Raw genomic sequence first — 15,593 nt, 5'->3', positions numbered from 1 at the left:
AAGGAGATCCTACAGAAAAAAAGGAGGCCTACAGAAGGCAGAAGCAAGGATAAATAGCCTGGGAGGAATACAGAGAAATTGTCTGAACAGCCAGGGATTGTGTTAGGAAACCTAAAGCCCTGATAGAATTAAATTTGTCCAGGAACATCAAGGTCAACAAGAAAGTCTTCTATAGGTACATCACTGATAAAAGGAAGACTATGGAAATCATGGGACCTCTCCAGAAGGAAACAGAAGACATGCATACCTGGGATATGGAAAAGGCTAAGGTATTCAATGACATTTTTGCCTCAGTCTTCACCAGCAAGAGCTCTAGCCACATAGCCCAGGCCTCAGATAACAAAGGCAAGGACTAGGAGAATGAAGAACCACCCACTGTAGGAGAAGATAAGGTTCAAATCCAGCTAAGGAAGCTGAAGGTGCACAAGTCCATGGGACCTGCTGAGATATATCCACAGGTCCTGAGGGAACTGGTGGATGAAGTTGCTAAGCCACTATCCACCATATTTGGGAGGTCAAGGCAGTATGGTGAAGCTCTCACTTACTGGAAGAGGGGAAACATAACACCCATTTTTAAAAAGGGAATAAAATAAAACACAGAGAACTACAGGCCAATCAGTTTCTTCTCTGTGCCTGGCAAGATCATAGAGCAGATCCTTCTGGAAACTATGCTAAGACATATAGAAAATAAGGAAGTGAATGGTGACAGCCAACATGGCTTCACTAAAGGCAGATCGTGCCTGACAAATCTGGTGTCCTTCTATGGCAGGGTTACAGCATTGGTGGATAGGGGAAGAGCAACTGGCATCATCTACCAGGAGTTGTGCAAAGGTGAGGATGTGGAGGAAGGTCCACACAGGAGGTTGCCTAGGGAAAGGAAGTTGACTCCACACCTCAAGACTTGCTCCACCAAGAAGGGTAATTGTTGTAGGTGACTCCTTTCTGAGGATGTTGCCAGGATATGCATATTAAAAATCAGGAAGGCCAAAGCCCAGTATGAGCTCATACTCAGTTAAGGATAACAAAAAATGTTTTTATAAATATATTAATGGCAAGAGGAAGGCCAAGGAGAATCTCCATCCTTTACTGGTCACAAGGGGGAACATGACTACAGAGGATAAGAAAAAGGCTGAGATTCTTAATGCCTTCTTTATATCTGTCTTTACTAGCCAGACAACTTATCCTTGGGGTACTCAGCCTCCTGACATGGAAGTCTGGGGACGGGGAGCAGAAGAACCCCCCCAAATTTCAGGTGGAAACAGTTAGAGGCCTGCTGCTCCTCCTGGACTGTCACAAGTCCATGGGGCCAGATGGATCCATACAAGGATTTGGCAGATGTGACTACTAAGCCACTTTCCATCATCTATCAGCGGTCATGGTCATCTGGAGAGGTCCTGGATGACTGGAGACTTGTTAATGTGACGCCCATCTATAAGAAGGGTCTTAAGGATGATCTGTCAGCCTGACCTTGGTGCCAGGAAAGGTGATGGAACAGGTCATCTTGAATGCAATCACACAGCATATGCAGGACACATCAGCATGGCCGAGTTAGCATGGGTTCATGAAAGGCAAGTCCTGCCTGACCAACCTTATCTTCTTCTATGACCAGGTGACCTGCCTGGTGGACGAAGGAAAGGCTGTTGATGTAGTCTACCTAGACTTCATCAAAGCCTTTGACATAGTCTCCCACAGTATTCTCCTGGAGAAGCTGGCAGCCCATGGCTTGGACAGGTACACTATTTGCTGGGTTAAAAACTGGCTGGATGGTCAGGTCCAGAGAGTAGTTGTGAACAGAGTGAAATCCAGCTGGCAACTGGTCATGAGTAGTGTTCCCCAGAGGTTGGAGCTGGGGCACATCCACTTTAATATCTTTACTGATGATTTGGATGAGGCAATTGAGAGTACCCTCAGTAAGTTTGCAGATGACAACAAGCTGGGGGGAAGTGTTGATCTTCCAGAGGGTAGGAAGACCCTGCAGAGGGACTTGGACAGGTTGAGTCAGTGGACAGAGGCCAGTGGGTTGAGGTTCAACACAGCTAAGTGCTGGGTCATGCACTTTGGCCACAACAACCCCATACAGGGCTACAGGCTTGGGGCAGAGTGGCTCGAAAGCTGTGCAGAGGAAAAGGATCTGGGGATGTTAGTTGATGCTCATCTGAACATGAGTTGGCAGTGTGCCCAGGTGGCCAAGAAGGCCAACGGCATCCTGGCTTGTATCAGGAACAGTGTAGCCAGCAGGATCAGGGAGGTGATCATCCCCCTTGTATTCTGCTGTGGTGAGGCCACACCTTGAGTACTGTGTTCATTTTTGGGCCCCCCACTACAAGGAGGACATTGAGGCCCTGGAGTGTGTCCAGAAGCTGGTGAAGCAGTCTACAAAGCAGGTGAAGGGCTTGGAACAAAAGTTCTGTGAGGAGCAGCTGAGGGAAATGGGATTGTTTAGTCTGGGGAAGCTCAGGAGAGACCTTATTACTCTCTGCAACTACTTGAAAGGAAGCTGTGGGAAGCAGGGGGTCAGCCTCTTCTCACAGATAACTAGTGATAGGACTAGAGGGAATGGCCTCAGTTTGTGCCAGGGGAGGTTCAGGTTGGAAATTAAGAGACATTTCTCAGAAAGAGCAGTCAGGCATTGGAATGGGTTGCCCAGGTAGGCAGTGGAGTCACCATCCCTTGGGGTGTTTAAGAAAAGGTTAGATGTGGTTGGACATGGTTTAGTGGGTGATATTGGTGGTAGGGTAATGGTTGGACCAGATGATCCTGGAGGTCTTTTCCAACCTTAATGATTCTATGATTCTATGATTTGACACTATCTCTGATTTGATGGATGAACCGCTTGGTGAGTAAGGAGTTGTCCGGTTGGTCTCAAAAAATTGTGATCAGTGGTGCAATGTCCAAGTGGAGATCAGTGACAAGTGATGTTCGACCCCTATAGGGTCAATATTAGGACCAATGCTGTTTAACTTCTTTGTAAAGTGACAAGGACAGTGACAGTAAGTGCATCCTCAGCAAGTTTACTGACTACACACATCTGTGTGGTGCAGTAGATATGCTGGAGGGACAGGATGCCATCCACAGGGGTGTCTCAAACCTGGGCAGGTTTGAGAGGTGGGCCTGTGTGAACCTCAAGTTCAACACAGCCCAGTGCAAGGTCCTGCATCTGGGTTGGCCCAATACCAAACACATATACAGGATGGGAGAAGGGTGGATTTGAGAGCAGCCCTGAGGAGAAGGACCTGGGATGTTGGTTGATGGGAAGCTCAACATGAGCTGGAAATGAGCATTTGCAGCCCAGAAAGCCAACTGTACCCTGGGCTTCATCACAACAAGCATGGCCAGCAGATCAAGGGAGGTGATTCTCTCTCTATGCTCTGTTCTCATGAGACCCCACCTGGAGTACTGCTTTCAGCTCTGGGGCCCTGAGCAAAAGAAGGACATGGAAATATTAGGATGAGTCCAGAGGAGGGCCATGAGGATGATCAGAAGTCTGGAGCACCTCTCCTATGAAGACAGGCTGAGGAAATTGGGGTTGTTCAGCCTGGAGAAGAGAAGGCTCCAGAGAGACCTTACAGCGGCCTTCCGGTACCTAAAGGGGGTCTGCAGGAAAGATAGGGAAGGACTCTATCAGGGAGTGTATTCATAGGACAAGGAACAGTGGCTTTAAACTAAAAGAGGGTAGATTTAAATTAGATATTAGGAAGAAATTCTTTACCCTGAGGGTGGTGAGGCACTGGTTGCCCAGTGAAGTTGTGGATGCCCCATCTCTGGAAGTGTTCAAGGCCAAGCTGGATCGGCCTTTGAGCAACCTGGTCTGGTGGGAGATGTTCTTGTCCATGGCAGGTGGATATGATCTTCAGATGATCTAGATGATATTTAAGGTCCTTTCCAACCCAAACCATTGATTCTATGATTCTATGATTTAAGTTTCTGTTTTGTTTTGTTTTGTTTTTCCAGTTTTTGATCCATGTTCTTAGATTTGGGTCTGGGCAATGTATAGGCAAAATATAATGGAACACAATAAAAATATTATGATTTGTGCGTGTTTTACCATCCTCTATCACAGCTAAGGAACACAAAGGTTAACAGTAACTAGATGTCCACAAACAGTACCTTAAAACTATACCCTTACTGACATAACTTTGGGTAGACCCAAACGGTGTGTGATGGTGATGTTTATTGTCTGTATGACGTTTGTTATTTACTCTATATCTGCCACATGCAAGATAAGCAGAAAGAACAGACACCCCATGTTATGCCCCCAAAAAAAACCCTCTCATTTGCAAATTTTGGGCAAGGATGGGAATGAGCTGATTCCTTCATGGCCAACTACTAAATCCATGTGTGTTTACTGGCCTGGATCCAACATCAAGCTTACTGCATTTTTTTTTTTCCTAGAGTTGAGTAATAAAATTAGCAAAACATGTATAAGCATGTACATGTAACAATTTCCTAAGTACAAAATATTGTGCTGTGCCAATCTAGCAAAAACTAGCATAAGATTTTTGAACAATATATCTGCTCCCATTTTTATCTTTTTTTTTAGTCATTATTGTTTTTAAGAGTAGATCAAATCTTCAGGTAAGATTTCCCTATATCTTGCACTTCACATTACGAGTAAGCTGTAGATTGTTGTCCCGTTTTCAGCTGCGATAATTTTCTTTCAGTAGCTGCTATGGTGTTGTGTTTTGGAGTTAGTATGAGAATAATGTTGATAACACACCAATGTTTTTTGATGTTGCAGTGCAGTGCTTGCACAGAGCCAAGGACTTTCCAGCTTCTTGTGTTGTCCTGCCAGTAAGGAGGCTGGGGCAGAAGTAGCTGGGAGGGGACACAGCCAGGACAGTTGACCCATATGGACCAAAGGGATGTCCCGTACCATGTGGCATCATGCTGAACTATAAAAATGGGAGATTTAGCCAGGGAGGGGGGCTGCTGCTACTTGGGGTCTGACTAGGCATCGGTCATCAGGTGGTGAGCAATTGCATTGTGCATCACTTACTTTGTATATATATATATTTTACTATTATAATTCTTATTATCTCTTTTTTTTTTTTTGTCCAATTAAACTGTCTTTATCTCAACTTGTGAGTTTTTACTCCCTCCGCACCCCCCCCCCCCCTTTTTTTTTCTGATTTTCTCCTCCATTGCACTGCAGGTATGGGGTGAGTGAGTGAACAACTGTGTGATGCTGATCTCCCTGATGGGTTAAACCATGGAAACTGTGGTGAACAGACTCATGTACACATACAGAACACCGTGTGCACTTGAAAGTGTTGGATGAAAGCTAAAGAAACTTGCAACAATATCTGTATTTTAGAGGCATTTGAAGATCTAATTACCTTTCCCATTAAAAATTATTTATCATTCATTTGAATCAGTTTATACTATTCAGAAAACTGTAAACTGTTTCTGATTCCTCTGTGTTAGAAAGGTTTTTACTTTTATTTGAATTAGAGAAACCTAATTAAAGGTGACAGTGTTATGGAATGGCCTAAAAAGAGATGTGGGGAGGGTGGAGTGAGGAGTGAACTTGTAGGTGTTGTCCCAGTCCTATGTAGTCAAAAATCACTTGAAGTAGAGGTATGCAAAAGCAACTTAACAGGGAAAAGTCTCTGTAGTACGTGTGAACAACATTGGTGTACATTTGCTTTAGGAGTAACGATAAAAAAAGTGTCTCAGATAGCTTCCAACCTTACTTGAATCTCACAGATAGATGCAAACTCTATATGCAAATGTAAATGTAAGTTTATATAAATATGCATGTGTGCACATATATTGCTGGTCTTACGCATACTGTATGCTATTTAGAGACACACCTCTACAAATATGCTTACTGAGGTTTGGTAAGACATACTCTTCATCAACATCAAATAAAAAAAAGATCTAGGACTAACTGTTTTTCAGGGAATCCATGCACATCTAACAGGCCTAATAAATAAGTTGAAACAGGAAATAAAAGCCAAGTGTGGGTGGATGCTTATACATGGGAGGAAGTGAATGACTGTTATTAGGCTTTAGCTCTGAGAGTTATGATCCTTAAGAGAAAGCAAAGCAAAGCAAAGCAAAACAAAACAAAACAAAAGAAGGAAAGCCGTGAACTTTTCTGATCTGTGAAGTGGGAGAGATTCTGAACCAGATCCTACTCTAATAGTTGTGTTGCTCCACCCCATAGTCACTAAAAACCCTCCTGTTGCTTATGTGAACCTCTATCCAGATATGTTCCTCCTCTGAGCTATTTCTCTCCCTTACACAACAATGCAAGTATACTTGCCATAGCTCTGTACTCAGACACTCCTCAGGGCATGATTTCTGTCATTGCTTGACAGTCTTCACTTCCAAACTACACAACTTCCACTACCACAGGTTGTATGAGATCATGAAAGCAAAACCCATTAATTAATCTTCCTCATTAAAGAACAAGAACCCCCTATATTGCAGGTGAGAATAAACATTATACTCCAAATGTGGTGCAAAGCAAGTAAAATGATTAAAACAAGTAGGAAAGGGAGGCATTGATATCATGTGATGATTATCATAGAATCATAAAATGGTTCAACTTGGAAAGGACCTTAAAGACTGTCTAATTCCAACCCCCTACCATGGGTGGGAATACCTCTCACTAGACCAGTTTGCTCAAAGCCCTTTGAGCAATATGGTCTTGAACGCTTCCAGGGATGGGCATCCACAGTTTCTCTGGGCATCCTGTTCCAGTGCCTCACCACCCTCAGAGTAAAGAATTTCTTCCGAATATCTAAGCTAAATCTAACTTCCTTTAGTTTAAAACCAATACTCCTTGTCCTATTACACTCCCTGATGAAGAGTCCATCTCCTTTTTTGTAGGCCCCCTTTAGGCTTTAGGTACTGGAGTGGGGGAAGGGGGCTATGTTATTCAGTGCAATTAATTCTTCTGCAAATTTGAGAAATGAATATTTTTATTTATTTATTTATTCATTTTGTACCAGTATTGTACATCAGGGCTTTTTGATAACTTCAGCAAAGTTCATTGGTCATTGAATGGTCCTTATTCTTCATTGTGATTCTTTCTGATTCCACAGACTGGGGAAAAATAGTGCATTGGAGGGGAAGATGCATTGCAGGTGGTTTGAGATATATCTGAACATAACATAAAATAGACTTCTACTTCAGGCCTAAAGGTTAAGGGATTTTATTTGATAATTTGTTTACGAATACTCCTAGAAAAATGGGGACTGTATATACTTGTGCCAAATAATGACTGTAGAATGAAAGAAAAGTTGTTTCCAAAATAAAGGTTTTAGGATTACTCTTGGGATTTACTTCTGCAGATTTCCAAGACAGGAAAAGATAATTTTTTGAAATTATTTATGAAGCTTTTATTTAGTTTTACAACATCAGTCTGAACAACTCTATCCCATTCACTGTTGTAAGGAATGACAACATTTTGCATAATAAAAATAGACACATTCCCATTTGATTTTTAAATTAGCTGAAAGGGAGAAAAGAATAGGTGCTGCTACATAAATGAATAGTACATGTTTAAGCAAACTCATCTTTTCCCAGGAGGAATCTACAACAGATACAGTTGGTATTAGGCTGTTAAAGTTGCTGCATATATTATTTCTTTTTTATGTATTCATCTGGAGCTTGATTTTCATAGCTTTTCTTCAGATGTACAAGATGTACAAGATGTACAAGAATCAGTTACTTCCTTCAATAATGTGTACTGCAGAAAGAAGTTTCTCTTCTGTTGTGCTCATTTATGTGTAACTGAGAGGGCAGTACATGGGGGAAACAATAGGAAGCTCTACCTACATTATTTCCAGAGTCCCAACGGCCAGCATATTTAGCGAGGTACACAAATGTGATCTGGCTAAAATCCAAATGGGATAAAAAATCATTACCTAACAGTGGTATTTTTCTTGCTAACATGTTTCAGCTACTAATATCCTTTTTACTTTCATGGACAAATCAACAGCCATTCATGCACCTATTTTTGCAACAATGTTTGCTCAGAGAGGAAAGTACACCATCTGGAGACTTACACATGAAGTAAACTGCAACACCTCAGTACAAAACATGCAAGGCGATCTCTTGGGCTGAATTAGAAGAAGCATTGCCAGCAAGAGAGGTGATCCTTGACATTTACTCAGTTCTGGTGAGGCCACACCTGGACTGTTGGGTACAGTTCTGGGCTTCTCAGTACAAGAGAAATATTGACATGCTTGAGAGCATCCAGAGAAGAACCACAAAGACGATGAAGGCACTGGATCACCTCTCCGATGAGCAAAGGCAGAAAGAGCTTGGACTGTTCATTCTGGAGAAGAGATGGCTCATATAGGATCTTAACAGTGTATAGAAATACCTGAATGGAGGCTGTGAAAAAGACAGAGCCAGGCTCTTTTCTGTGGTGTCCAGTGACAAAGATTACAAATTAAAACTCAAAATGTCATCTGTACACAAGAAGAAAATAAATTACTGTATGAGTGGACACACACTGGTATAAGTTGCCCAGAAATATTTTATAGTCTCCCACCTTGAAGAAATTCAAAATCCAGCTAGACATGATTCTGGACAACCTGTTGTGGTGACCATTCTCTGAGCAGGGGGATGAACTATGAATATGAAAGTCAGTTAGCATCACCAAATATAAAAGTCAGTGTAGACAGTAGAAACTTTGCACTACCTCATCTGAGTATGGAGTGCGATCAGAGTAAGTCTCAGCTGTATGCTCAAGTTCACAAAAAGAGATCAAGAATAGAAAACTGAACATTTCCTGTAGTGGAATATGCTCTGTTAAAATCTCTGTATTACTGTTTTTGTTTAGTCTTTTATTTATATATTAATTAATTTATTTTTAAGATTTATAGGATATGATTATGATAAGGGCATTAGGAACACGCAAATGGCAAACAAAAAAAAAGAAGGAAAACAGACACCACAACAGGAGAGATACCCATTATGAAACTTATTTATGTCCAGGTATGTTCTGGGATAATTAAATAGTCAAATAATACATTTCAAATACTCCAGCACAGCCAATCTACCGTAAATAGATTATTGTTATTTTATTTCATTGCAACATCCATGAGAGTCAAGTGAAATAGAAACCTTCTGTAAAAGTGACAAGTTTTATAATGTGCTGTATAATTTTGAGAATGTCTTTGTGTCTGTTAGAATGAATGGAATTGAACTGTTCCTGAAAGCTACAGTGAAACCTGAACTCAGCAAATCACTCAAAATCTTGATTTTTGTTAACCCTTTTGGAAAAAAGATTCATGCACACAAGGAATTTTTTTTTTTTAATGTTCATTTTTCTTCAGGTTTCACAGTACAGAAGTTTTGCATATTTGAGTAATTAAGTAATTAATTGATTAACTTTGCAAAAACTGCTTCTTTCATACTGCTTCCACATTTAGTCTGAGTAGCCTTAATGGAGTTCTAAGTCACCTAGAAAGCCTACTGGGAGTGTGTACATAGGTCATCTCTTTCTCTGAGCCATGCATTCCTTGTCTCTGAAACCAGTTGTTTTCTCGCTTGCAGATCTTGGAACAAATTCTTCCATTGCACAGGTTCAGTACCACTGGCAACACTGCAGTTGTGCACCAGTCAAGCTGGCAGAATGGGACACCTTGGCCAGGCTTGTGTTTCAGTCTGTGCATAGCTTTCTCACCTTTAAAGTGAGAATGATTCTCACTTCCTTCAATAGGCGTGTGGCCCTTTCAAAATATACACCTCAAAAGGCAAGACTTCAAGTGGTTTGGAATAGTTCTCCACAAAATATGCCTCTCAAGCACATCTGAAATTGATTATCATATTTATGATTATTTCATCAATAAAATCTAGGATGTCTGTTAATACCATTTGGAATTTAATTTGCACACCTTATTTTTCTTATACTTGCACAGGGGTAAAATCAGACCAAAGAGTCAAGAACATATGGTGTGCTTGGAGGAAAGAAAAAGGTATTCAGTGGACTAAAGATGTAAACTATCACTTTTGAAGGCATTTATAAGTGCCTAAATTAAAATTTCTCTACATTTATTATAAGAATGAACTTTATTTTAAATCTGGACTGTTGTTCAGACTCCATTTTCACAAGAAACAATGGGAGATATAAATTAAATGCTGTATTGAAAGTACAAGTTGTTATGATTATCAAACATCCATGAAAGAATTGAGAAACTCATGTCTCTGAAGTCTGTAAACAAACATCCATGAAGAGCTGGGAAACTCATGTCTCTGAATTCTGTAAACAGGGAAATATTGCTGGGTCAGAGCTAAGAATAATTATTTGTTCCTAAGTCGTGATCAAGTTCTGTATCTATTCCACTACTTTTTTTCAGTAGTAACAAACTACATCTATTTGCATGTATTTGCATTGTGCAGTGTCATACAGTTAGATGCAGCATTTGGTGACCCTTCTCAGAGAGTGAATTTCAGGCCTCCTGAGGTAAGACGTCAGAGGGAAAAAATAATCCTCTCTCCCTAAATAGATGTAGTTGCCTGATCCCAAGGATACCTTGAATAATTAGAACAACCCAACCATTGCTGAGTGACAATAGGAAGTCATTAGCAGCCACTGCAGGCAGGGCTCTGTAATGCATCTCCAGTAAGGGTTTTCTGGAGAGGTACCTAATGTTAGCAACTGCAAGGGCAGAAGAACTGATGAAATGACAGAAAGTCTTTTTCATTTCATTTGATGCAGAGCTTGCTCCCTCAAAACTGCTGAAAGAGTTGCTTTATTTTAAACTTACATTTTTACAAACACACCATTACATCACTATACCCCAATACTCTATATCAATATAAAAATAACTTGGGAAATAGTAGACACAATAATGCTTTAAAGAAAACCCCAAAAGTCTTACTTTGTGTGTGTGTCTGTGTGTGTCTGTGTGTGTGTGTTTGCTACAGGGATTTCAGTAGTTTATGGCAAAAATATAGGAACTCATTTTCATTTATATTTCATTAATTTAAGTAGAATACACTGTTTAGTGTAAATTACTGTGATTATAGTGCTAAGTTTAGCATCGTTTTAAGTACCCTTAGGAGACTAAGACTGTAGATGTACGCAATTGGTGAGTAACTGCTAATGTGTGCTAAGTCACAGGTAATTATTCAGCATTAAAGTAATTTCCTCTTTTCAAGGTGAGTATAAAATATTTTAAAACAGAGAACTAGGATATCACATTTTACAAAAACCTGGTGATGTGTCCCTCGCACATCTGACTGGGGGAATATCACATAATTTAAATAGATAGATTCACTGAAGCTAAGCAGATTAGCACAGCTACCAGATTCAGTTTCAAAAAATACTTGCATCTACACAGATTGATTAGGATCTGGTGGTATTTCTAGCAGATATGATTAACTCTAGTGTATTTCTCTTAAGGAAAGATTGTGCTATATTTTCTGTCATATTCTTTCTGATTATGCAGTGAAATGTATCTCAGGGACCCTTAGATTTCTGGTAGACTCATTTCTCTCACAGCTAGAAATCAAAATTTATTAAGAACTCAGTAGAGTGAAATGCTGTGTATTACAGAAATATATGTACACTTGGGAGAAATAGAAAACAGAATCAGATGAAAAGTTCTGGAGCTACCCTAAAGCTTCAGCTGATTTTGAAAAGGTGTTGTAGCCTAAGGTTGCTTCTCTCTGTGAGTCCTATCCCCCAGGGGTTATATGTTATTTACATAAGACTATGCAAACTGCATGAAATCAGTTTCGACATTTAAACTTGCTGTGCAGTGGGATGCTTGCATCCTAAAGACTGCAAGGTTAAAACAGGAATTAGTGAACAAGTGGCTTTGATTCTTGAGTATAAGAGTGCTTATGAGTCCCTTTTTTGATCTTCTGGAAAACATGTACCCATGCTTGTCTAAGTGGAGGATTAAAAAATAAATAAAAATAAAAATCTTGAAGCTACTTGGAAAAGCTGGAAACAAATCGGCTATTTTTAACCATTATTTCTTTTCATCTGTGCTGAAAACCTGAATCTTTTGGCCCTCTCATAGCCTGTTCAGAAAATAGTCTAAGGTGGTTAGGTTGTGGTGGGTAGCTGGCCCACCGCTGTCACCCGTGCCACAGAGCTCCCAGTCAAACTGAATCAGAGATCTGGTGGCTTTGTCGAAAGACTACCTAGAAGACAGCAGTAACATAAACTTCTTCATCAATGCAAAGACTGTCATTGGAGAAGGAGTTTTGTTCATTTCTCATTCATCTTCGGAATTCCTCTGTCCAGATTTACAGCTGGTGTTAATCAGCATAGCTGTACTGACTTAAAAATAAAGTTAGGCTGATTTAAGCTAGCTTGAGATACAGCCCTCCTGATAGTACCTTTTTGTGCATCATATACTTGTATAAGAGCTAGCTTGGCATCAGTAATTCAGTTTTTACTCTTGGTCTCTCAGTTGATAGGAACTTCTAATGTTAGTTACTTGGCCTTCAGTTGAAGTTGTGATGTTAAAAAATGAAGTAGCACAACAGGTTCCCCCACTATGTTTCCTGAATTTTAGTATGCTTTTGCTTGATCAAAAGACTTTTTCGACAAGTCAAGATGAATCACATTTTATACAGTTCTGGCTTTAAAATAACACAGTATGATGCACTCTAGGAAAAAAAAAAAAAAATCTGGTATCACAGTCAAGCTAACCTCCAAAGTGAGTTACATCCCTCTTCTCTGTGTCTGTACTACAAAAATAAGTGCACCATTCAGTCAGTACCTTACTGTCCAAAGGATGAGGTTCAGATGTCACTCTCCTGTGTTAATTTGTATAGTATTACTCATTCCAGAATTTCAGCTTGCCTCTTTAGATATGAAAAAGGCTTTTTAAAGACTTAGATGTTTTTTATCATGCAGTTAGTAGCTGTATGTCAGCAATAACAATCTCTCAGATTCTCTGCTTTCAAGGACTACTTACACATACCAGTCTTGCTTCTGCTGTCACCTATCAAATGAAGTAAACTTCATGTTTCTCACGTTGTTCACAGACAACACCGAGCTTCTGCAGTGACAGAACTGTACACATCCTGTGCAATTCCTTGAAATGCTGTTCTAAATGTTCCGGTCCTTCAGGAATCAGCTTGGGGTAAAGCCATCTCTGGCAAAACAGCAAACACAGATAAGAAGAAGAAGTCAGATCTTAGGTTTCTTTATGTTGGTATATATTTCCAATAGCTGTGTACCTGGAAAAGTATGTTTAGGAGTTCAGATGCTGTCTCTACATCCAGCTTTAATGAAAACATTTTTAAACTTCGAATAAACCATGACTCATGCAAAGACTGAGGACAATGTATGTAAATGGCTTTGCACTATGTTGTTTCTTCTCACCTTTCCTCCCCAAGTTTTCTTTTCTATTTCCTCTATGCATGCAAATATAATAGAGTAATTAATCATACAATATTCCAGGTTTGACAGGTTTAGCCTCTTGAATACATTTATATCATCAGCCAGAGTCTCTTTATGCCACATCCTTTGGCTTGCTATATCTTGCCCTGTAATTTTTAGTGCCATCTACTATTCACCTCAGACAGCATTATACAGCCACTCAGGAATGATTATCTATCCAGGAAATCAATAAACTGGAGCTCTATTAATAACACACATTATAAGGGATATGCCAAAATGACTGTCATGTTCTCTTGTGTGAGAGCTGTCTTAACATAGAGGAAACTGTCAGAAACCCATTAGAAATAAATCATTCTGACACCATCATCCTGCTTTCTTAATAGTGGGGTGTCAGCACCTCGATATTTCTCTGTGGTAATACATTTCTAGGGGGAGATCTAAAGTTCACTGTCACCAGCCACAGACTTTTGAAGCTTAAGTGTTAGTATGACATGAAATGAAAGCAACAGACTGACTCATTATCTCTTGCCCCAGGGTCAGTGTTACAGAGAAGTGGTTCAAACACTCTTGATTTTAGAGCCATTTGGAAACATGTCTGCTTAGATGCAGTGAAGGAGTCTTGAAAAGATTCATATCAGAATAAAACTGAAAATTACGGACAAAATTCACAGCAATCTAAATTAATCCATCTCCCTGAATGTTGTATGTTTGCTTGCAAAACATGATGGCACAGTACCATACTGAATCCTGGGTAAGAGAAACTGTCTCCATCTGAACTTTGTGCCTATACATCCTGATTTGAAAAACACAGCTCCTCACAAGCTACACTTCCATCATTCATTTCAGGGAATGATACAACTGAAGTGTTATGATTTGATGGTCTACTCTGAATATTACATGCCTCTCAGAGTGGCCATTTGCAATTGAGGATGTGGGATTTTTGAACAAAGCATTTTACAAGTGACCTGGGTTGCCCTTTAAAATAAGTAGTATTTGTAAAAAGGAATGGAAGGAAAGTAATTGTATCATTTCCAAGCATTCTTGAGACTATATTTCACAGTAGGTGGCTGTAGCTTTTCAGATTTGCACTGCTCTACTTCCACTTTTTTTTTGCATTTGTCTTCAAGACTGAGTGATGCCTTGTAATACTGATGGAAGAAAACCTGTCAGTCAGAAGGATCCATTTCTTTAGCTTATCTTGAGACAGTGCATGTATAGGGGAATATATATATATATATATGTATCATTTGGATTCTTAGGTAACAGAAGGCTGTGCACTACTGTAAAAAACTTAAACATATGCTCTCTTTCCTGTGGGAGAAAGATGGCTCCTTATGCCCTTCTTAGAGAGAAAGAGGCGGACATCGCATATCACGTATAAGATAGCAACACCTACCACCCACACATGGAGACCTGCTTTGCTACATAAATGTGTCTGCAGATCCCTGCTTGCAGGGCTTCACAAGGTGAGGAGAGAAGATGAAGCAGATCCCAATGTGGGAGTCTTAAGCCAAAACCACCATGTAGTTGCATGTTCCACGGCTTGAGCCACTGTGCTGCCCTGTCCCCACATTTGCTGAAATTATACATGGAGGTTTCAAGGGCTGGAAGTAGTTTCTGAGGAAGAAATTGAATTGAAGATCTGAATGAACCTGAGCTTTCAAACACTGCTGGAGATTTGAGGGCTCTGATAGGATTTGAATGAAGTGCAGAAAGTTTTTTATGTTTATTTTTAGAGGTTTGTACAGAATTTGCTGCTTATAAAATTTCACAAAGTATACAAATAACAGTTTCACCTATTTCTTGCTATGAAATGCAAGAGATGCTGAAAACCAAGACTCACTGAAACACAAAGCTACAGAAGCAGAGAATAAAGTGGTAAAAATATAAAAATGAGTAAAAAATATAAAAACATATGCAGCAATTAGCAACCAGAAATGCGATTGAAATAACAATATGGAAAAGTAGCTCTATCTCAGATAGAGTGTTTGGGTATATCATTCCACAAAGTGTGGAATTTCAGGGAATTTAGCTTTCTAAGTTTATGCCCTTCTGCCAACTAGCTGTTATGTTCTGTCTCTCTGTTGTGGCATAGGTGAGCAACACGTTCCCACTGGGGTTCTGTGGCTTCCCTCTAAATTTTGAAGCTGACATGTTAGACATGGTCTATTGTCTTGAAAGTTAGGCATGGGTAATTCATCAGCCCCCAAAGTAAAGCAAAACGTAATATTGCACAAAGACAAGAGGAATATGCCACTTGCTTCAA

This window comes from Anser anser (assembly GCF_964211835.1).
Source record: "Anser anser genome assembly, chromosome: Z".
NCBI classification, from domain to species: domain Eukaryota; kingdom Metazoa; phylum Chordata; class Aves; order Anseriformes; family Anatidae; genus Anser; species Anser anser.
This window is presented reverse-complemented; position numbering follows the sequence as displayed.